The 24,124-nt window shown below is 37.8% G+C and overlaps 1 pseudogene; it reads right to left on the reverse strand.

Annotated features, from left to right (window-relative positions):
- Positions 1–21,953, reverse strand: part of LOC121816036 (zinc finger E-box-binding homeobox 2-like) — a 41,920-nt pseudogene extending 19,967 nt beyond the window's left edge.
- Positions 21,954–24,124: the final 2,171 nt, after the last annotated feature.

The raw sequence follows: 24,124 nt of genomic DNA on the forward strand, positions 1-24,124 counted from the left end.
GCCACCTGGGAAACTTACTTACATATATATATTTAATGTTGCAGCTCAGAAAATACAACTGTTACTACCTTTTAATGGATAAGCATAGAGTTAGCTAGCGACAAACTATGAACAACTTAAACAACCTACATTAGACTTTATTTTTAAAAGTCTCAATTCCTAAATATTTATTTTTATACAAACTATCCCATATTTTTGGAAAAAGGACCTCCTACTGGATAAAAGTGTATTTTCTACAAACTGTGATATCACTTATATATTTTTCTGGAAGAAACTCATTTTCCTTCTTAAAGTTTCTAGTAATTTGTTTGGCCTAGTGTATGTGAAAAACATTGCCTTTCTCTGAAAGCTATGCCAAGCTGCATTTCTGAAATTCTTGTGATTGTAAGAACTTTGGAATTTACACAGCCTTGCTCATCATTAAAATCAAATAAGGATCTGCATTGTAAGGCACCAGACCTTGAGAAGGGTAGTGTGAAGGATAATGTAGCTTGCTTCTTCAGGGAATTGTGCACTAAACTCCCAAATAAACCAGAATGAGAATAGCAGGCCTGCCAATTTTTCAAAAATAATAGAAAATAAGTTGCTTCGCTGGCTATATATTTAATGGGAATACTGTCCCCAGGTGAACATATTTTGGCTTCAATATTCTACATTTTATGGACAGGCTATAGTCAAAGGAAGGTTGGTTGGTTGATTTTAAATCAACTAGTAAATGCATTTATTCAAGCTTAATTTCTGAAAGATGTGGGCTAATATAAATTTGCAAGTAGATAAATTTTTATATCAATCTGTCTCGACACTAGCAAGAGTGCTAGATAGTAATTTTCCATAATGTATCAATCACAGCTTCTTATCTGGAGTACATCTCAGGGGCCCAGAAACACCTAAAATTATTTCCTAATATATGTGTGCCTTTCTAGGCTGAATGTCTCAGTTCAGTTCAGTTCAGTCACTCAGTCATGTCCGACATCTTGTGACCCCATGAAATGCAGCACGCCAGGCCTCCCTGTCCATTACCAACTCCCGGAGTTCACTCAAACTCACATCCATTGAGTCAGTGATACCATCCAGCCATCTTATCCTCTGTCGTCTCCTTTCCTCTGGCCCCATCCTCCCAGCATCAGAGTCTTTTCCAATGAGTCAACTCTTCGCATGAGGTGGCCAAAGTACTGGAGTTTCAGCTTTAGCATCATTCCTTCCAAAGAACACCCAGGCCTGATCTCCTTTAAAATGGGCTGGTTGGATCTCCTTGCAGTCCATGGGACTCTCAAGAGTCTTCTCAACACCACAGTTCAAAGGCATCAGTTCTTCGGCACTCAGCTTTCTTCACAGTCCAACTCTCACATCCATACATGACTACTGGAAAAACCATATACCTTTGCAAATGAAGAAAGTCGTGGATAAAGCAATTAAGTTATTTGTCCATGTAACCATAGTTCAGCAGGGGCAAAGTCAGTTCAGACTCAGGCAATTTGGTTTTAGGTACTACAGTTAACCATTATAGCTTTTTCATATTATTATTAACACTGTATCTTAAAAAGTTACTGTCTAGCATGCCTATTTTGACATATATACAAAATAAATCACATTATCAGATTTCTTTGAAAAATGTACTTATGCAGATTACACCAAGACATTCCTTTTTTTTTTTTGGTAGAGAATTGTTAATTTCTTTCCTTGTGTCTTTGGAGAAACTACGTGTTAGTTAATGTTGCTAGTAGATTGTCAATACCATATATATTTTCTAAAGAGAACAATTACATTCACAACCATCCTCTAAACACTCATGTAGGATTAAATAAATAACCAATCTCAGTTTCATATAAATGGTGAAAGAAAACAGTTTATAACTGATGAGAGATAGTTATAGATTATTTATGAAATAGGACTAGACCCAGTATTCAATATAGCCAAAGATAGAACTCTTTGAAATCCTAAAGGAAATCAGTCTTGAATATTAATTGGAAGGACTGATGCTGAAACTTAAACTCCAGGACTTCGGCAAAGCACCTGATGCAAAGAACTGACTCATTGGAAAAACGCTGATGCTGGGAAAGATTGAAGGCAGGAAGAAAAGGGGATGACAGAGGATGAGATGGTTGGATGGCATCACTGACTCAATGGACATGAGTTTGAGCAAGCTCTGGGAGTTGGTAATGGACAGGAAAGCCTGGCGTGCTGCAGTTCATGGGGTCACAAAAAGTTGGACACTGCTGAGGGACTGAACTGAACTGAACTGAAAGATAGAACTGAATTGACTTCTAATATAGTCTTTTAATTGCTATATTAAATTGGTCTGCTTTGCAAAAATACAATAATTAGGTTTTCTAATACAGGAAAAATAAAATTCTGAGTTTTACTTCAGTCTAAATTGTGCTGAAGTGATCAACTGTGCTGATCCAATCCAATTTGGATCCAGGAGTGCAAATTATATATTTTCTTGTTCAGAAGCTATTCCAGATAATAAAATATAATGAAATATATAATCCATTGTTTTATAAAATAAAAAGAGAGGAAAAGCTGCAAATTGAATATTTTTCAAGATCGACCCATGATGAATGAATCCGGAGAGAAATCCATAGCACTATAATGACTGCTGAGAAGGAAAAGAAAGTGTGGATATACAATTAAAAATGCAAATTATTACTTGTTCTAATGATGAAGATCATCATTCTTATCCATATCACATACGTGATGAGCTGCTAAAAATGGTATATAATCTAGGTAAATTTTGATATATAAAATGCTCCCAAACACTAAACATATTTAAAGAGGAAAGAAAGAAACCTGTCATATCTAAACAAAAACCCAAGCACAAGTGAAGACCTGAATGGAGAGATACTGCTGTTTCTAGTTAATGTTTTAGCAAAGTAATAATTGGAATCTTATCCAAAAACTAATGATTTAATGTTAAAATCTCAGCTCCAAGATTTTAGTCCTTCTCTTTTTCCTCATTCAAATTATTACACTTTAAGGACAAAAGCACCTTTTGAGCTTCCTAGTTTAATTTCATGAAAAAGTTCAGTAAATAAGAGGATTGGACAGATCATTATTTGCACTGACTTTCAGTACTGTCACTCAGTTGTGTCCGACTCTTTGCAACCCCATGGATTGCAGCACACCAAGCTTCCCTGTCTATCACCAACTCCCAGAGTTTGTTCAGACTCATGTCCAGTGAGTCAGTGATCCCATCTAACCATCTTGTCCTCTGTCATCCCCTTCTCCTCCTGCCTTCAGTCTTTCCCGGTATCAGGCTCTTTTCCAATGAGTCAGTTCTTCGCATCAGGTGGCCAAAGTATTGGAGTTTCAGCTTCAGCAGCAGTCCTCTCAATGAATACTCAGGACTGATCTCCTTTAGGATGGTCTGGTTGGATCTCCTTGAAGTCTCAATGGACTCTCAAGAGTCTTCAACAACACAGTTCAAAAGCATCAATTCTTCAGTGCTCAGCATTCTTTATAGTCCAACTCTCACATCCATACATCCATACATGACTACTGGAAAACCATAGCTTTTACTAGATGGACCTTTGTTGGCAAAGTAATGTCTCTGCTTCCTAATATGCTGTCTAGGTTGGTCATAGCTTTTCTTCCAAGGAGCAAACATCTTTTAATTTCATGGCTGCCATCACCATCTGCAGTGATTTGTACTGGGTACACTACTGAGCGCTTCAGGTACAATGGTAAGCAAGAGATAGTCTTGCCTCTGGAAAATAGTATTTTTCTTGGGGTCAAGGATAGCTGGAAAGTCAATTCTGCACAAGTTTGCCAAGGATAAGGATTAGCTTAGTATACTATGTGAAGACATATAAATATTTCCATTTTTGAAAGCTTACTGAGGAACAGGAAGTATAAGCAAAAGTTATATTGAGGATTAAGATTTGTGAGGGTGGGGCATTGAAAAATAGTATAATACCCACATTATAATGCTGTGTAATTTTAGAAGAGTTGCTTGACCTCTCTGTTCCTAGTTTTTTAAGAAAACAGAAAACTACTAGAGTGATTATGAAGAGTAAACAAAAATATTAATAAGGAAATTAGAATAAAGTGTGGTATATGTTATATTATACACTTAAAATATTGGCTTTATTATTGATAATATTAGTCTTGTAAGAGAAAAAGCATGAACAAATGCTTGGAATCAAAAGAAAGATCACAGTTAATTTCATCTAACTATAGGACTGGAGGAGGAAATGGCCACCCACTCTAGTATTCTTGCCTGGCGAATCCCATGGATGGAAGAACCTGGCCACTTCTAGTTCACTGGATTGTAAAGAATCAGATATGACTGAGCAACTAACACACACACACACAACTATAGGATATTGGTTGTAGTCAGTGAGGTTAGAATTGATGCTGGGTAGATTAGTATGTAACAGCCCATGCAGGACTTTGCATGCATCCTGAAGGATTTGCAACTTTACTCAAGTTGTTTCAGAAGAACAAAGAAGGGCTATAAATAGGAATATGACATTGATTAGGCCTGCATTATAGAAAGGCCTGTTTGTTCATTACATGGAGAATCAATTTAAAACAGAGTCAACTGGACCTGAAGAAAAGATGCATATATGCCTATAAATGGAAGATGAAGTGGTGACTGAGGGAGCCTTCTGCCAAGGAAAACAAGTGCACCAATAAAAGGGCTATGGTAGGAAATGGCAACCCACTCCAGTATTCTTGCCTGGGAATCCCATGGATGGAGGAGCCTGGTAGGCTACAGTCCGTGGGGTTGCGAAGAGTTGGACATAATTGAGTGACTTCACTTTCACTTTTACTTTCATCCACTGGAGAAGGAACTGGCAACCCACTCCAGTATTCTTGCCTGGACAATCCCAGGGATGGGAGCCTGGTGGGCTGCTGTCTATGGGGTCGCACAGAGTCGGACATGACTGATGTGACCTAGCAGCAGCAGCAGTGATCCAAGTGAGAGATAACAATGACCCCGATTTAGCTACAGTCACTGGGGCTACTGTCATTTTGAAGATAAAGACTTCATAGCAGATTTAGTTACTGATCAACGGTAGAGGATGACGGCGAGGAACAGATCAAAACAGTGATATCTAGGACTCTGATTTAAGCAAATAAATGTGTGATATTGTTAATCACTGAAAAGAAGAAGGCTGGAAGAGAAGATAAAGGGAGTTAATTGGGGACATAATGATTTGGAAATTCCACAGCAGCCAACTGGTGACATCTGGCAGTCTCTCTGGTGCACTGGAACCAATTCATATCAGCTTGTGTAAAAAATTAATAAAAAGAAACCTCAGTTAAGTCAAGTCAAGAGACCAGAAGAGGGAGCTCTCAAGCCCTGTAATGGAAGCAGAACCCAAAAGGAAAAAAAAAGACTTCTGTCTTGGCAAGGACGCACAGCCAGTGAAAAGCCACAGTTTGTTTACTAGGCTTCTTCCAACTTCCTTTTTCCCTCTATAAAAGTGTTCTCATCTCCTTGCTATGTGCTTAGTCGCTCAGTCGTGTCTGACTCTGTGCAACCCCATGGACTGTAGCCTGCCCGGCTCCTCTGTCCATGGGGATTCTCCAGGAAGGAATACTGGAGTGGGTTGCCATGCTCTTCCCCAGGGGATCTTCCCAAACCAGGGATCGAACCCAGGTGTCCTGGATTGCAGGCATATTCTTTACTGTCTGAGCCACCATGGAAGCCCTTGCTATTTGGGGACTTTTAGTAATCCTAAATAAATCCATCTTTGCTGAAGATTTATCTGGCAGCCTGCTTTAGGTGAGGCTTCTCTGTTGGCTCAGGTGGTAAAGAATCTGCTTGCAATGTGGGAGACCTGGGTTCGATCCCTAAGTTGGGAAGATCCCCTGGAGAAAGGAACAGCTACCCACTCCAGTATTCTGACCTGGAAAATTCCATGGACTGTATAGTCCATGGAGTCAAAAGAGTTGGACACGACTGAGTGACTTTCACTTCCACTGCTTTAAGTGAACAACTTATAGCAAACAATTGTTAATATTTGGGAACTCTGTGAGCTAGTTGTTAAATGATCAGTAGCTTGAAATTGGCTATAGAGAGTATTTATTATACAGAAACCAGCAAGTGATACAGTTTATGCCTTTCCCCTATAGAAAGCAAGTTTACAGAGAGCCCTGGTCTGCAAACATGAACTTAGTAGGTGCCATTGTTGTTGTTTAGTTGCTAAGTTCATATCTGATTCTTTGCGACCCCACGGACTGTAGTCTGCCAGGCTCCTCTGTCTATGGGATTTTCCTAGGCAAGAATACTGAACTGGGTAGCCATTTCCTTCTCTAGGGGATCTTCCCAACCCAGAGACTGAATGAACATCTCTTGCATTCGTAGGTAGATTCTTTACTATTGAGCCACCAGGGAAGCCTCGTGGACACCATTAGGGTATGTAATTCAAGTCATGCAGATGGACATAGTAATTTCAGAACATGCCACATGGTAAAAAATGATAGCCAAGGACTATCAGAACATCATCTGAAGATAAGACCTGAAGATAAGATGTTCTGAAGATAAGATCATTTCTCCTGTGAAGGAGTCAGAGAGGGAAGAACAAGAGATGTGAAACACTACCAGGAACTCTGGAGACTAAAGCCAAGGAAATAAAGCATCTAAGATAAGGAGATAAAAGAGAAATCGAGATATGTTGCTTCCGGAAGAAAAGTTTTCCAAGATGTACTGTACGTTTAAACTTAGGACATGAAATAAATAACAACAACAAAAATGCAAATAGAAAGCAAAAATAAATTTGCAAACCATAATAGGTATGTCATGCATACTTAAGTAGAGGTCTTTCGGAAAGGACATGTAAAAGTGTCTTATATTAATTTGATATATTTTAAATTACTTTAAGCTCTTAGAATTATTCCATCATAACCAGATTGATGTCACATGACTGGTGATTACAAAAGACAGGCTATTTGCTGCCCTGGCAGCTGTTTCCCTAAAAGGAGTGACATCTTTCCTGGGAACAGACATGTATCAGATAAACATAATTTCTTCATATTTATAGCATACAAGACCATCTTTTCCCCATATGGATCTCATGAAAAGAGACTAAAAGCAGAACTGACCATTTGTTGAAAAGTCAGAGAGCTTACCACCAAATTTAGGAAGAATTTTATTTTGTTTCATAATGTTTTGACTGCAAATAACAGATACATATATATTCATTTGAAAATGAGGACTTGTTTTTCTAAGCAAGAAATCGGAAGGCAGATGTGTCTGCTGATACTCTGAGACTCTGGATTTCTTGTTCCCTTTTCCTCACCGTGACTAAACGTCTGCTGTAATGTGACTGTGTCTGACATTCCAGTCAAAAGAAAGAGGCAGCGGTAGGATGACTCCAGCATATTTCTGATTATGTTCGGACAGAACTGCATTACTTAGCCACTCCTGGCTACAACACAAGCTTTCTAGCCTTCATATTGTAAGTATTCTGACAAAAAGTTGTTTAGGGGCATTTTATAAGCCAATGTACATTATCTGCCTTAGGTGTCTTTCTTTGGAAGCAAAAATACCTCAAGCTCAAGATGGTGATGATGCCTAGAGAAATAAAAGATAGCAAGAAACTCCGGCACTAGAAACAACAGTGCTTTCAACTTGCTCACAAAACTATTCTTCAGGGATACACATTTAAAATGTGGAATGTGCTTTGTACTACAGGGACAGGAAAGGATTAGCTAGGGTGTGAGGGCCACCCTTGGCATTATGGGTAGTCATGTTGAGGTAAGTCCTGTGCAAAACCCTGGTATTTTATGTTTGAATTATTCAGTGCTACTCGGCAACGCTCCAAATGGATAACATCAGGAACTCAATCACTATTCAGGGGAAATCTGGGGATGTGATATAATGGAAAGAAAAAGTTAGTCCTTGTAAAGTTTGAATTACTCAGCTCCTTTCAGATCACCACTCCTCTCATTTGCAATAAGAGAAAAGATACTTCTGATGATGTTGTATCCTGCAACTGACAATATCTGCTACCTACCACAAGCATTGCTATTTGTTTGGCTAAATAAATGTGTGACCACAGGGAAATCACTGGCGAATTTACTCACATTGCCATGGTGTTTCAGTAATAAACCTGGGACTCAACTTATCGTACAATACAGATGGCTGCAGCAGGCTTATGCCATAGTGGGCTCTTGGAAATGAATTATGCCACCAACTAGTTTGGGTTCTAAAATGCTTCTGACTTACTCATGATAATTGACTAGGATTTAATGAGTTCCCTGGAGGCTCAGCTGGTAAAGAATCTGCCTGCAATGCTGGAGACCTGGGTTCTATCCCTGGGTTGGGAAGATACTCTGGAGAAGGCAACAGCTACCCACTCCAGTATTCTGGCCTGAAGAATTTCATGACTGTATAGCGCTTGGGGTCACAAAGAGTCAGACACGACTGAGCTACTTTGACTTTAATGATATTATTTTCCCATTACATGGAGATTGACAGAGCCTCTAAATATTTATCAAGTAATTTAGGGTTAAGACTTAATTGCATTACTTCTATTTCTCTTAAGGGAATTTTGCAAGGCAGTGGTCTCACTAGTTTGGACACTTAAACTTGGTCAAACCTGTCCTTCTTAGTTAAGTCAATTTATGTTCCTTGTCAAATTATAGCCATTTATTTACCAATGTTTAATTTTCTATTTATTTGCTTCATTAAAAGGACTTAACACCAAATAGTTTCTCACATTTACTGTATCTCCTGGTTATCCATATGGAATGAAACAACATTAAATGGATATATTAAAGTGATGCATAAATAAATCTTCTGTATCATTTGAACTGATATACTGATTGAGCATACTTTTTGCCATGGCCTAGAATGTGCTCCAAGCCATTATTTGTATAACAAATATAAGGCATATGAATGTGATAAGTAAAATTCTAGAATGTTAATGTCTAAATATTATAACATATCTCTGTAGTTAATTATTTAAAAATCTACTTCACTCTTTTACACCTTTGTAAACCTTTATATGGTAGATGCATGGTGTGGGGGCGGTGGAAAGAGAGGAAATGAACCAAATTTACAATGTTGTGTATATAGAACAGTGAAAAGGATATCTCTGTTTTCCAGAGCCTATAGTTTCGAAATAATTTCTATTCTTAGAGTTCAAAATCCACCCATTCTTGTTTAGAAAGTGTACTTTCATATCAGTTCAGTTCAGTCGCTCAGTCGTGTCCAACACTTTGTGACCCCGTGAATCACAGCATGCCAGGCCTCCCTGTCCATCACCAAGTCCCAGAGTTCATTCAGACTCACGTCCATCGAGTTGGTGATGCCATCCAGCCATCTCATCTTCTGTCGTGCCCTTCTCTTCCTGCCCCCAATCCCTCCCAGCATCAGGGTCTTTTCAAATGAGTCAACTATTTGCATGAGGTGGCCAAAGTATTGGAGTTTCACCTTTAGCATCATTCCTTCCAATGAACACTCAGGACTGATCTCCTTTAGGATGAACTGGTTGGACCTCCTTTCAGTCCAAGCGACTCTCAAGAGTCTTTTCCAACACCACAGTTCAAAAGCATCAATTCTTCGGCACTCAGCTTTCTTCACAGTCCAACTCTCACATCCATACATGACCACAGGAAAAACCATAGCCTTGACTAGACGGACCTTTGTCGGCAAAGTAATGAATGTCTCTGCTTTTGAATACGCTATCTAGGTTGGTCATAACTTTCCTTCCAAAGAGTAAGCGTCTTTTAATTTCGTGGCTGTAGTCACCATCTGCGGTGATTTTGGAGCCCAAAAAATAAAGTCTGACACTGTTTCCACTGTTTCCCCATCTATTTCCCATGAAGTGATGGGAACAGATGCCATGATCTTCTTTTTCTGAATGTTGAGCTTTGAGCCAACTTTTTCACTCTCCTCTTTCACTTTCATCAAGAGGCTTTTAGTTCCTCTTCATTTTCTGCCATAAGGGTGGTATCATCTGCATATCTGATATTATTGATATTTCTCCTGGCAATCTTGATTCCAGCTTGTGCTTCTTCCAGCCCAGTGTTTCTCATGATGTACTCTGCATAGAAGTTAAATAAGCAGGGTGACAATATACAGCCTTGACATACTCCTTTTCCTATTTGGAACCAGTCTGTTGTTCCATGTCCAGTTCTAACTGTTGCTTCCTGACCTGCATACAGATTTCTCAAGAGGCAGGTCAGATGGTCTGGTATTCCCATCTTGTTCAGAATTTTCCACAGTTTATTGTGATCTACACAGTCAAAGGCTTTGGCAGAGTCAATAAAGCAGTAGTAGATGTTTTCTGGAACTCTCTTGCTTTTTCGATGATCCAACAGATGTTGGCCATTTGATCTCTGGTTCCTCTGCCTTTTCTAAAACCAGCTTGAACATCAGGAAGTTCATAGTTCATGTACTGCTGAAGCCTGGCTTGGAGAATTTTGAGCATTACTTTACTAGCATGTGAAATGAGTGCAATTGTGCAATAGTTTGAGCATTCTTTGGCATTGACTTTCTTTGATATTGGAATGAAAACTGACCTTTCCAGTCTTGAGGCCACTGCTGAGTTTTCCAAATTTGCTGTCATATTGAGTGCAGCACTTTCACAGCACCATCTTTCAGAATTTGAAATAGCTCAACTGGAATTCCATCACCTCCACTAGCTTTGCTCATAGTGATGCTTTCTAAAGCCCACTTTATTTCACATTCTAGAATGTCTGGCTCTAGGTGAGTGATCACGCCATTGTGATTATCTGGGTCATGAAGCTCTTTTTGTACAGTTCTTCTGTGTATTAATGTGACCATGTATATGAAAGTTCATGAGAACCCCTTGAACTTTCATATACATGGTTACATTAATTTCATCTTCATAATAGAGAGTAGTGCTATGCTTATTTTTGAGAAGAAAAAAACCTGAGTTGATCAATGAAATCTGCCTGAAGAAGAGCACAAGGGAGAAAACAAGTGTGATAGAAAAATGGTACTCGATTGAGACAAATCTCTCTTCATGTCACCAAGTAGGACTTGTCAGTCTATAATAACTTAGTTGATTTCTGTAAATAGAGCATTAGGAGAGTCATTGTGGTACAGAAATACTTCAGATATACTTCCAGATGAATAGGAAAAAAGCATAAGCAAACTGAAAACAGCCAATGGAACATTCAGGGTACCATGCATTTAGAATAATGGAAGAGTTCGGTTGTATAACCTAAGGAATTACCTGTTAAACCCATTGATTGGTTGATACTTGGAAGAATTTCTTGCTAGTTCTAGGGAAGAAAACACATTCATATAATGTATTTTACCAAATAATGCACGTATTATTCAGTTCTTATTATTCTACCTTAAAAATGAAAGAGAAATAAATGTAGCCACAACAGAGGGCCAGATGGTTAAACAAGAATCACCCAAACTAGAGGTGATTTGTACTTCTCAGTACCAAGCTCTATGAATACAATATTGTAAATCAACTATAATTAGTTGTTTTTATATTAAAAATTAAAATAATATTAATTTTTTAATTAAAAAATTTAACTAGAAAGAGAACAACATACACACAACACTTTTGGTTTTGTTTTTCAAAAAGCACAGGCAAAATAAGGAGAGGTCTCAGACACTGAGGGCAGATCCATGTCCTTTCATTTTCATTAACTTCAGATATATGCCTCACACCATGAAAAGCATTTAGGCTATTAATATTGGATTGACCAAGAAGTTCATTTGGGTTTTCCCATGGGAAAGCCAGAACAAACTTTTGGGCAACCCAATATAAGGTATAATTGTAGAGGTTACGTGAAATTCTCCAGTTGCTGGAACTCATTGTATTATCACTTCCAGGTTTTGTTTTTTTACCATAAACAATCCTAAATTAATGATACCTCTAAGGACATTTCATAAAGATGTATTATCTCTTCATTATTTACAGAAAGTTTCAGTTATCAGAAGGTTCAGAAGGAAATTATATTATCCATCTTGTTTCTTTCCCCAAGAGGGTCCCCCAATACTTGGATCTGTGCATAAACTATTTTGACCCCTTTTCCCAAGCTAAATAATATGGACTTTTGGTCTTTTATCATGAAATTATGAATATACCTGATTAGTGTGACCCTCTTGTTATGAAAAATTTGTGGATGCATTTTGTATTCAACTGTGATTTGAGGGTTATTTAAATAATGCTACTTGTAAGCTCTGAGTGCTTCTAAAAAGAATTTATTACCATATAAATGAATACCATAGGGATATTCCTGGTTAGTCTATCTAAAATTAAAAAAATAATAATTTAAATATTCTGTATGGGGTAATGGAATGTTCTTTTGTGTGTATATTGAAAAATTTAATACAGAGACCTATTACCTAAAAATGTTTATATACTTAATATAATTAGGTATATTAAGTATAATTTCAAGGTGAAGGTCTGAAAGTAACTGATCTCTGCATGTAGGGTGTAAAGAATACATATATATAAGTGAAAATAATTTTACTTCACTTTGTATTTGGTGATTCTAGTTGTTCACTATACAATTATTTGATTCAGCTTAGTGGTAAAGAAACATCTATGAAATGAGTGGATATCAGCATTCACTACTTCATTCAGATCAGGCTATGCAACCTGATAGATTCAATTCCAGATCTGCTGTGTGGCTCAAGAAAAATTGTTCCTGCTCTCTGAACAGAAATCCATCTGTAAAAACATGCTTCACTCTTCATATGTATTCATTCATTTGTTTTTCGTAGAGCAAATACTTAATTAAATAAGCATCTGTGCTGTGCCATACCTTATGCTTGATAACAGGAAATGGGCAGAATAAGAGAAATTCCCCACCTCCTCAGATATAATTTGTTAATTACTATGAAGATTAAGAAATACAATGTATATAATTTCAATACATATTAACTTCAGTTTTGTTTTTATTTTAACCTTCAAAATGCTATTTTTTCTTTCTTAAATTATTAAAAGGAAATTAGTGAAACTGTCATGCCAGGAATTCTAAAGGGTCTGAGTTTATGCTACTCAGAAGTCAACAGGTTAGCCTATAGTCCCGTTCATATTTACTGGCAGAAAGATCTGAGGCCTCCATGTCAGAGACAAAAACAGATTATTACTCGTAGCAATAGCCTTAGCTGGTGTGTTATCCTGGTGCTTGTTCCTCAAGCCCCAGTTCCCACAGGGGCAAGCAATGAAAGCAAGATCTTGCCTGCGCATGCAGTGAGGATGGGTTACTGAAGAAGCCTGGTATTAGAAAGCCTCAGTCTTATGGAGGGACTGCTTGTGAATCTGCTTGGAGAGAGTTATCTTGATCACCCCCAAATGCAAGCAGATCTGCTCTGGAGAGGAAAGAGTGAGATCTTTATCTTTACAGTTTACAGTATCTCAAGGGGAGAAAGACACTTCTATCTTTATTATCCTGGAATTTAAGTAAATCTAACCCAGCAGGGATCACTCTCTTTCCAAAGTGATTTGTTCAAGCAATCATTTTGGAAAGAAACAAAGTAACTATAATACTACATATGTAGCAACATGAGAGATTTATGGAAAATTGTCTTTCAACACCATGTGTCCAAAGGTTATAGGTTGAGCTACCTCCTTTTTGAGCAAAAGTTTTGTCAACTGCTATTTAACTACGTAAGGTCCTACTGTATAGCACAGGGAACCCCACTCAGTGTCATGTGGCAGCCTGCATGGGAAGGGGAGTTTGGGGGAGAATGGTTGCATGTATTAATATATGTATAGCTGAGTCCCTTTGCTGTCCATCTGAAACTATCACATTGTTAATCAGCTATACTCTAACAAACACAGAATAAAAAGTTTAATTAAAAATAGACATGTCCGTAAAAATTTGCCAAAACAAAGAAAAAGAGTGAATACCTATTTGCCATGGTTTGACTCATGAAAGATGAGACTTTCTTCTTCTCTTCAAATGGGGAATGTGTCTGGAAGGAAACTAATGCAATATTACTTCTTGCCCTTACTCCCTGGGAAAATGACCCATTTTATTGTTTTGAGCAGGACAGCTGCGTATAGGGTCTCATTTTACTGGGACACATGTTTATAATTTTCTTAGACCAAGAACTCAACTCCTGTCTCTTTGATCTGTGCTCTCGTACAGCAGGAGTTATGTTCTCTGCTATTTGAGTCCGCTTCAACTGACTATGTTTTTGTATTAAGGAGACTAGATAGGACTTCCCCTCAGAAGGAAACTTGTTTTACTTTGACTATCTATAGGCTCTTCTACCTACAAATGCAGGATAAGTCATTGAACTGGAGGTTATTTTCAATTTCAGGGTAATAATATAAGAGTTTCTACTTTCATCTGTCATGCTTTCAAGTGACTTATTTTTAACCAAAACATGGTTTTTAAACCTTATTGGCAATTGGAGCTTCCTGGTAGCTCAGACGGTAAAGGGTCCGTCTGCAATGTAGGACACTTGGTTTCAATCTGGAAAAGAAAATGGCAACCCACTAAAGTATTCTTGCTTGGGAGACACCATGGACAGAGGGCCTGGTGGGCTATAGTCCCTCAGGTCGCAAGGAGTCAGAGACGACTGAGCGACTAACACACACACACACACACACACACACACATACAGAGCATTAATATTGGGTTTCCCTCAGGGCTCAGTTCAGTTCAGTTCAGTCACTCAGTCATGTCCGACTCTTTGTGACCCCATGAATTGCAGCACACCAGGCCTCCTTGTCCATCACCATCTCCCGGAGTTCACTCAGACTCATGTCCATCAAGTCCGTGATGCCATCCAGCCATCTCATCCTCGGTCGTCCCCTTCTCCTCCTGCCCCAATCCCTCCCAGCATCAGAGTCTTTTCCAGTGAGTCAACTCTTCACATGAGGTGGCCAAAGTACTGAAGTTTCAGCTTTAGCATCATTCTTTCCGAAGAAATCCCAGGGCTGATCTCCTTCAGAATGGACTGGTTGGATCTCCTTGCAGTCCAAGGGACCCTCAAGAGTCTTCTCCAACACCACAGTTCAAAAGCATCAATTCTTCAGTGCTCAGCTTTCTTCACAGTCCGACACTCACATCCATACATGACCACAGGAAAAACCACAGCCTTGACTAGACGGACCTTGGTTGGCAAAGTAATGTCTCTGCTTTTGAATATACTATCTAGGTTGGTCATAACTTTTCTTCCAAGGAGTAAGCATCTTTTAATTTCAGGGCTGCAGTCACCTGCAGTGATTTTGGAGCCCAAAAATAAAGCCTGACACTGTTTCTACTGTTTCCCCATCTATTTCTCATGAAGTGATGGGAACAGATGCCATAATCTTCATTTTCTGAATGTTGAGCTTTAAGCCAACTTTTTCACTCTCCTCTTTCACTTTAATCAAGAGGCTTTTCAGCTCCTCTTCACTTTCTGCCATAAGGGTGGTGTCATCTGCATATCTGAGGTTATTGATATTTCTCCCAGCAATCTTGATTCCAGCTTGTGTTTCTTCCAGCCCAGCATTTCTCATGATGTACTCTGCATATAAGTTAAATAAGCAGGGTGACAATATACAGCCTTGACGTATTCCTTTTCCTATTTGGAACCAGTCTGTTGTTCCATATCCAGTTCTAACTGTTGCTTCCTGACCTGCATACAGATTTCTCAAGAGGCAGGTTAGGTGGTCTGGTATTCCCATCTTTTCAGAATTTTCCACAGTTTGTTGTGATCCACACAGTCAAAGGCTTTGGCATAGTCAATAAAGCAGTAGTAGATGTTTTTCTGGAACTCTCTTGCTTTTTCCATAATCTAGCAGATGTTGGCAATTTGATCTCTGGTTCCTCTGCCTTTTCTAAAACCAGCTTGAACATCAGGGAGTTCACGGTTCACGTATTGCTGAAGTCTGGCTTGGAGAATTTTGAGCATTACTTTACTAGCATGTGAGATGAGTGCAATTGTCCAGTAGTTTGAGCATTCTTTTGCGTTACCTTTCTTTGGAATTGGAATGAAAAGTGACCTTTTCCATTCCTGTGGCCACTGCTGAGTTTTCTAAATTTGTTGGCATATTGAGTACAGCACTTTCACAGCATCATCTTTCAGGATTTGAAACAGCTCAACTGGAATTCCATCACCTCCACTAGCTTTGTTCGTAGTGATGCTTTCTAAGTCCCACTTGACTTCACATTCCAAGATGTCAGGCTCTAGATTAGTGATCACATCATCATGATTATCTGGGTCATGAAGATCTTTTTGTACAGTTCTTCCATGTATTCCTGCCACCTCTTCTTAATATCTTCTGCTTCTGTTAGGTCCAGACCATTTCTGTCCTTTATTGAGCCCATCTTTGCATGAAATGTTCCCTTGGTATCTCTAATTTTCTTGAAGAGATCGCTAGTCTTTCCCATTCTGTTGTTTCCCTCTATTTTTTGCATTGATTGCTGAGGAAGGCTTTCTTATCTCTCCTTGCTATTCTTTAGCTCAGATGGTAAAGAATCTGCCTGCAATGCAGGAGACCTGTATCGATCCCTGGGTCAGGAAGATCCCCTGGAGGAGGGCATGACAATCCACTCCAGTATTCTTGCCTGGGGAGAATCCCATGGACAGAGGAAACTGGGGCTATAGTCCATGGGGTTGCAAACAGTAGGACACAACTGAGTGGGCTACAGTATTAATATTGGGTTGGACAAAAAGTTCATTCAGGTTTTTCTATAAGATGATATGGAAAACTCAAACTTTTGGCTAATCCAATATATGGCTTAAATTTAGGTATCATTTGGGGTGAGGGTGTCCTGTCAAACAGAACCCTGAAAGAGAAAAAGGGAAGAAGAGTAAGTCTTAGTCTGACAATGTAATACATTAACAATTCTCTGTGGGTTGTTTCTGGATAAAGGTTAAAGCTAGGTGAGCAGCAACATCAAAGGATTACAAAAGAATAAAGAGTCTAAGAAAGAAATCTTAAAAGTTTTGGTCTCAAATTTGGTTTGAGATCAATAATCCTGTTTCCTATTTCAGTCATTGTATGAAGTGGTGATTTTATAAACTTATATACAGCTTAAAAATAAGTACTTTCCTTCCACACCAAAGTGGGGCCATTTATCAACCCTGAGAACAGTGTCAAGAGAAAATAAGAAGATACAGCTGTAGTGAGGCTATTGATATCCTAGATGATGACCCAAGATGTAGAGCATAAGTTACGATGGAAAAAAAGGACATCGCTACAAAGAGTCCCCTGATTCCTGATCTCCAGACTAAAGGCCCTGAGAAATGGCAGATAAATCATCTTGGAAAACTATCAGACAGCAGAAAAGTTAAGTAACAATGACAAGAAATTACAAGCCTCTTCTAAGTACAAAAGGTGCAGAAAGCATCTAGAAGTTACACAGCAGGGAAAATTATATTTATTTAAAGCACCTGAAAACTTTTGATTTATTATCATTTTTGTCTGACTTATTAATACTAATGACTGCTTATTAAGCACTTAGTGATAAAAAACAATATTTTAAGTAATAATACAGTACAAGGTATTATTGTGCAAGTATGCATGGCAAAGTATGCTGCTGCTGCTGCTAGGTTGCTTCAGTCGTGTCCGACTCTGTGCGATCCCATAGAGGGCAGCCCACCAGGCTCCCCCATCCCTGGGATTCTCCAGGCAAGAACACTGGAGTGGGTTGCCATTTCCTTACATCTGCAAATTTTAATTCTTGCTGATTTTACTTCTGCAGTATTTTCTTTTCATATTTATCTTCTATTTTCCACTTCCAATACTACAAACCTTTAGTCTTTTGCCATCTATATCAATTTAACTTCCAATATGCTCCGAAAGTGATTTTCTCAAGCTTAGCATGGCGTTCAAGGCCATTTATTTGTTCATCCCAATCTCTAATTTTACTCTGAGTTTTCAATACACATTTCATCTGTCATATTTCAGTCACATCAAGGTTGTTCTGCTTTTCATTGTTGTCTGTTGAAATCTATTCATTTTTCAAGGCCCAGAAAGTCTGACACCTTTCCCACATACTTTTTTTTCTAAATATTTCTCAATATTCATTTCTTCTTTAAGGCCCTCTAAAGACTATTTTTTCCTCCTTTGTAGGTAATACTTGATAATTATTGCCTGTATCCAGTTAATCTTTTATTCAAGGTGCTATTTTGTAAATCATGGGAGATCAGAAACATGCCATGTTTGTATACCTTAAAGAGCCTAGGAGAGCATTGTGCTCAAAACTGTTTTGTTAAATTCAGTGTCAAAATTTAGTTATCTATATGCTGACTATGTATTATTTAAAGTAAATTAAAAAATGACATTCCCCAAGCACATTTCTAACTGCTGAATGCTGCTGCTGCTGCTGCTGCTTTGTTGCTTCAGTCGTGTCTGACTCTGTGTGACCCAATGGACTGCAGCCTACCAGGCTCCTCTGTCAATGGGATTTTCCAGGCAAGAGTACTGGAGTAGGGTGCCATTGCCTTCTCCTGCTGAAAGATGAGTTGGTACCAAATAGTCATTCAGAACAAATTTGGAGGGAAAGAATTATGACTTCAGATTTGAAGGATGCTGTATTCACAATTTTCTGTTACTATTTATTCCTTCCAATGGAATAAATTAGTTAATCTTTAATTGCTTGTTGTAAGCAAATAAAAGAACGGCTCTTTGGATTTATTCAAATGTGTAATCAGAAATTACATAAAATTGTAAAACAAAATATTTACTTAATATGTAAATTACAACTCAAGTGAAAAGAATCTGCACAGATAATGCATGAAATTGTTGACTGTCATATTATGTATATTGAAGGGCATCTGTTGTTTACAATGGGTAATATAGGAGTATCTGAAACAACACTTCTCTATTGTCATGTATTTTACATGATATAGCCAGAGGCTCCAGCATTTATCCTTTTATGTCTATAAAGTCAAATCTAGACTCTCCAGTAATATAATGCTTTGAAGGGATAGGCTTGGCTCAGGTAGACTTAAACATCAGTGATGATAAAATAATACAATGGAAGTGATAACCAAGGACATACTCATTTCTAGTAATAGAGCCAGAAGTCTCAGATGTATATTTTCTATTTGTTCTAACATTTTTCCTATCTGATCATAAACTGCCAAAAGCTAAAAGGGCCTAGTGCAAACCCAAAAGTTCACAGTTAAGAAAACTTGTGATTCAGTGAGGTAAAGTGATTTGCTCAAGGTCATACTGATAATCAATGATGAGTTAATATTAAAACTTAGTTCTCCTGACTCTTGGATCAGTGTGTATTTATTTCCCACAGAATTAAATTATATTATGTGTCCCACATGTATCATACATGCGGGACACATAATAAATATCTGTTACATTAAATATTGGTTTTTTATTTTTTCCCTTGTGTTCAGTTATTTGCTTCATCCAATCAATCACTTTTACACTTAAATATCAAGTCTGGGCTTCAAACATGTATAAGCACTTGTCAATTAATCTAGATATCAATCACCTTCTTGCCTTCAGATGAGAGAGTTAAAGTAAATACCCATGTTAAAAAAGTAATGTCACTGAGAGATACAAGGAATGGAAAAGTGTTAAGGATAGTCATTGATAAACTCATTTACTGAGTTACAGGTCAGAGAATTGTAAATGTAACCAGGAGGTCAAAAGAAATTGAGTTGTGCTATAATAGAAATAGATGACTCCTGAATCTAGAAGATTAATAACCTGGAAACACAGAGGAAAGAAAGCATATAAGAATGAATGACCTTAAAACTCTTAACTGGCACACACATTGTTTTTCGACGACAATATGTCAGTCTAAAGACAGACTGTGATATCCTTCAACTTCACTTGGATTTTAAAAAGGAAATTTAGGGAGTTCTGAATCTTTTCCCACAAGAAAAGCCACCTGTCTGAGTTCATGATCATTTTCCATTTGTGAGTACAGATTATTTTATAAGACATGAGCAGATGTTCATGCATCAAGGCAAAAATCTGTTTCACTAAGAGAAAGCTTTTAGAATTCTCAGAAAATAGTCTCCTAGCATAATCAAATCTGGTTATCATTTCATAGACTCAATTCTTTGTAGCAGGAAGAGCCCTGAAGGTGCTACATAAAACAACTAGATACAGCATGGAAGTATATAGTGGGTTGGATGGTGTCCCCCCAACCTAATGATATACCCAGTCCTAACCCCCCTTATTATGAATGTAACCTTATTTGAAAATAGGGTCTTTGTAGATGAATTAAGGACCTTAAGACCAGATCATCCAGGATTGCGGGTTAGCTTTAAATGGAGTTATTCATGTCCTTATGAGGAGAGTGATACCAGTGGGCACAGAGATACCAGTGGGCAAAGCCACTTGATGGAGGCGGAGCTGGGAGTCTTAGAAGCTACAAGCCAAGGATTGCTGGCAGTCACCAGATGCTTGGAGAAGGGCAGGAGGCAGTGTTTTTCTCCAGAGCCTCCAGAGGGAGCCAGTCCTGCTAAAGTCTTGCCTGGGTTTCTGACCCTCATTATCTGTAGGAGGATAAACATCTGCTATTTTTAAGCCACCTTGGTTGTGGTAATTTGTTATGGCAGTCCTAGAAAACTAATACCTCATGTACTATCATTTTAAAAACAATGGACAGTTGTTTCTGGAAAAGTACTGGAAGCTTTCATTTCTTTAAAATATTTATACATATTAACTTCAGAGCCACACACTTTAACCTACTGTGTGCAAAAGTTCTGGTATGAAGTGATGGTGTATCATCAGGTGTGTTCTTCCTTAGTCTCTGCCTAACCTTAGGAGTACTATTTAAATTGTTAGAGCCTCAGTTTTTAGATAGATACCTCCAAAATATCTGGCCTCAGATTTTTAAATGGTCTCCGCTACCTCCATAGTCCTTTGGTTTTAACTACTCTATGGAAACGGTTATAATTGGAAAATCACACACTATGTCTGGTCATTAAATATCATCTGCTAAGAATGCTGAGCTCTGTAATTATCTGCATCTAATCAGTAATATATCATCTGCTAAACTTAAAAACAAATTAGTAATTTGAAAAGTATTTCACTTATGCACGCAATTCTATTTAGTAATGGACTCACTATTAATTAGCTTCATGTATAATAATAACTGGCTCAGTATAAGAGGCCATAGATTATTATCCTGGGAGGAACAGGTTTTGTTATATAATGAAGATAATATGAAAGAGCTTGGAAGTTGGTTATAGGTCATCTAGTTTAAATTCCATATTGTGAATGCTGGTAAAGTAAGCATGAAACTTAGAGTAGTTAAATGATTTACTTGTTCACAGTCAATTAGTGGTTATAAAGGGAAGGAAATGCCACACGTAGGTTATTCTAATTGTGCCAGGCTTTTCACACAAGGTTCTAGATATTTTCATCATGAGCATCTTTGTGGTAAACAACTTTGCTACAAGCCTTTTCACTACATAATTAATTGGCCATGATACAATTCTGCCATAAAATATAAAATAACAGAAAATAAAAGAGGAATATTAAAAGTACATAATGAAACATGAAAATTAATAGCAAAATTAAAAAAAACTTTACTCCAAAATATAAAATATTTGAATACATTTAAAATGCACAGAGTCAGACACAACTGAAGCGACTTAGCAGCAAAATGGGTGTAGATTCATGGAAAAACTGCTCAAGTAACTGATTTTATTTAATTTTGTGGGTTATACTTAAGGACTGTTATTTAAAGTCTTTCATTTTTAGTATTACACATTTTTTGGTTTGTTGATTCATCTCCTTTGGTACCATGCCTTTTTGTATTTGCTAAGATGTTTTCTTTCATTAAAAGAGGTATCAGTTTCTTAATACTAAGATGCAAGTATTTGTAACTGAGGTTTGCATTTGAAAGTGTCTGCACTGTTGTTTGTTATTGGTGTGTATCACATGTCCTTTGATAGATATTCCACAATTCTGTGGAAATGTGAGATTAAACTCTGTACCTTTGAGGCCCTTGGCTTCTTTCTTCTCCAACAGAGTGTGTTTCAAAATAAGAAACCACTTCTCTTGGGGCAAATCATCATCTGTCAGTTCCATAAAGCCAAATGTCAGCCAGATTAAACCAAATGGTCGACCAGTCATTTTATCTTTGATACCAGAATTGCCTTATGGCCAATTAGTTGTACAGCAAAGATGTTAATGACGAAGTAGCTTATGTTGGAATTACTGGACCCTCTTCACACACATCATGTTACTTAATTCTGATATTACTTATTTAGTATTTTCACAGATTCTGTACTCAGATACCCAAAAATATATTGCTTCTACTATTCTAAAATTTAACTTCAGCATTAAGCTCTCTTTCCACCAGACTCCTTAATTATAATCATTTTAGATGTGAACTCATTATATACATACAGCAAATATTTTCCCATACCATTGTCATCTTTGCATAACATGTATATGTGGTCAGTACTGTTGGTTCACAAACTGGTCACTTGTACATGGAGGGCAAGCAGAGACCAAAGAAATAGGCAGATACTCCACATTGGTAGGTGGGCAGTTTTAAGTGGCAAGAGAACTAATTTACATATGAGGCTTGTTCCGGGCAACTGCAAGTAGATCCAAACTCACCCACCAGGATCTTAAAAGTTTATGTGGAGGGCTACACTGGGCTTAGCTATGTATACTATCCATGTGGTCTTAACAGCACAATACTTTCTCTGGACTGTTTTCTTGAGCAGCTTCCAGAGCAGGGAAAGCTAGTGAAATGTACAGTACAAGTACAGGGGAGAAGGTGAGAGACCTCTGATTGCCTGGGTCCAACTTGTGAGTCATGCAACAGTCTTGTCCTCTGGATGACCTCCTTCTACAAATATACGTAGCATAATGCTTACCAAATGCTTCAGCCATTTCCAAAGTGTGTGACTCAGTGGCAGGTAGTGTATTAACAGTCTTGTTCAACTGTCATGACTGTCTAATTCCAGAACATTTGTATCTCCCTAACATCCAAATCATTTTGACATATACACTGACTAGATGTTTTTTGTCTCTCTGGCTTAAAGGCCAAAATGGCAACTTCGCCTGTAATCCACTGGCTGAGACCCCGAGCTCCCAGGGTTTGACTTGGTCAGGGAACTAGACTCTACATGCCATAACTAAAGATCCCACGTGCTGCAACTAAACTCCAACACGTCCAAATGGATAAATGAATATTTTAAAGAAAGGCCAAAAATGTAATAACGTCTTTCAGTGCAAATCTTTGTTTCTTAGTTCAAATGAAGGAATTTCATCGGATTAAGAGTAACTTTTGAAACAATCAACCAGTCATTCTAAAACTCTTTGTATAAGTCTGTCATTCATTTCATGAATGACTGGTTGAGGCTTAAAAGAATTAAGAAAGATTACCAGGATTCCCTAAAAACCAAGCTACTTTAGGTTGATCACACTTTAATATCGTTCGTCCGACAGAAGCTCAGAAGATATTCAGTATATATGTTAACTTTCTTAGTGGCAGATTGGAGGTATAAATCCATGTCTATCTAATTCAGAACCCCACTATCTACCTACCCAAAATAGCCATGTCTCTTAAGGGTGCCTCTATTTGTCTCAACGCTATTACTTTTTAAGTGATAAATATAGGTAACTGGCTTTTGATCAAACTAAAAATTTATGATACAACATTGAGAAGACGCTGGATTTTTATTTAAAAATAACTGTGGTTTGATAGATGAAAGAAATATATTGCATTTAGCAGTATTCACATTAGTAACATTCTGGCCATTACTGCAGTAGTAATTTATGCTATACAAAATAGAGACTTTCTTAGCTGACATCTATTTAATTCACTAGATCAATGAACATTTTCCTTTCCCAGTGGAGCTGGAGCCTAGAAAGCTGCTTTTAAATTGACCTGGACAATTTTAGATTCACCATTTGAGTTGTGTGCATAGTAAAAGTCCCTTGTGTCTGTCCCCAAATGTACTGCTCTCATTATTGCAATCAATACAGTGCTTACTCTGGTGAAATATGAATACAGAAAGAAAAAGAACTGTGGTTTCTATGAAAACTAAGTTAAAAGATTTGACTTTATGAAAGTAAGCCTCTAAGACAAAGAGGCTCTTCAAATAGTTGTGCAAGAGGTGAGTATGAAAGATTCAGGAACAAAAGTCATAGACAGACATCTAGAAATATTTTGTACTGGGATCTGTTTACAAATGGTTTAAAACTCGAACTTCACCTTATAGGGACCCATACTGGAAACTGTAGACAAATATTAATGGTGTGCAGGTCTTAGCTATAAAGTCTTATGT

This window comes from Ovis aries, chromosome 15, assembly GCF_016772045.2.
Source record: "Ovis aries strain OAR_USU_Benz2616 breed Rambouillet chromosome 15, ARS-UI_Ramb_v3.0, whole genome shotgun sequence".
NCBI lineage: Eukaryota > Metazoa > Chordata > Mammalia > Artiodactyla > Bovidae > Ovis > Ovis aries.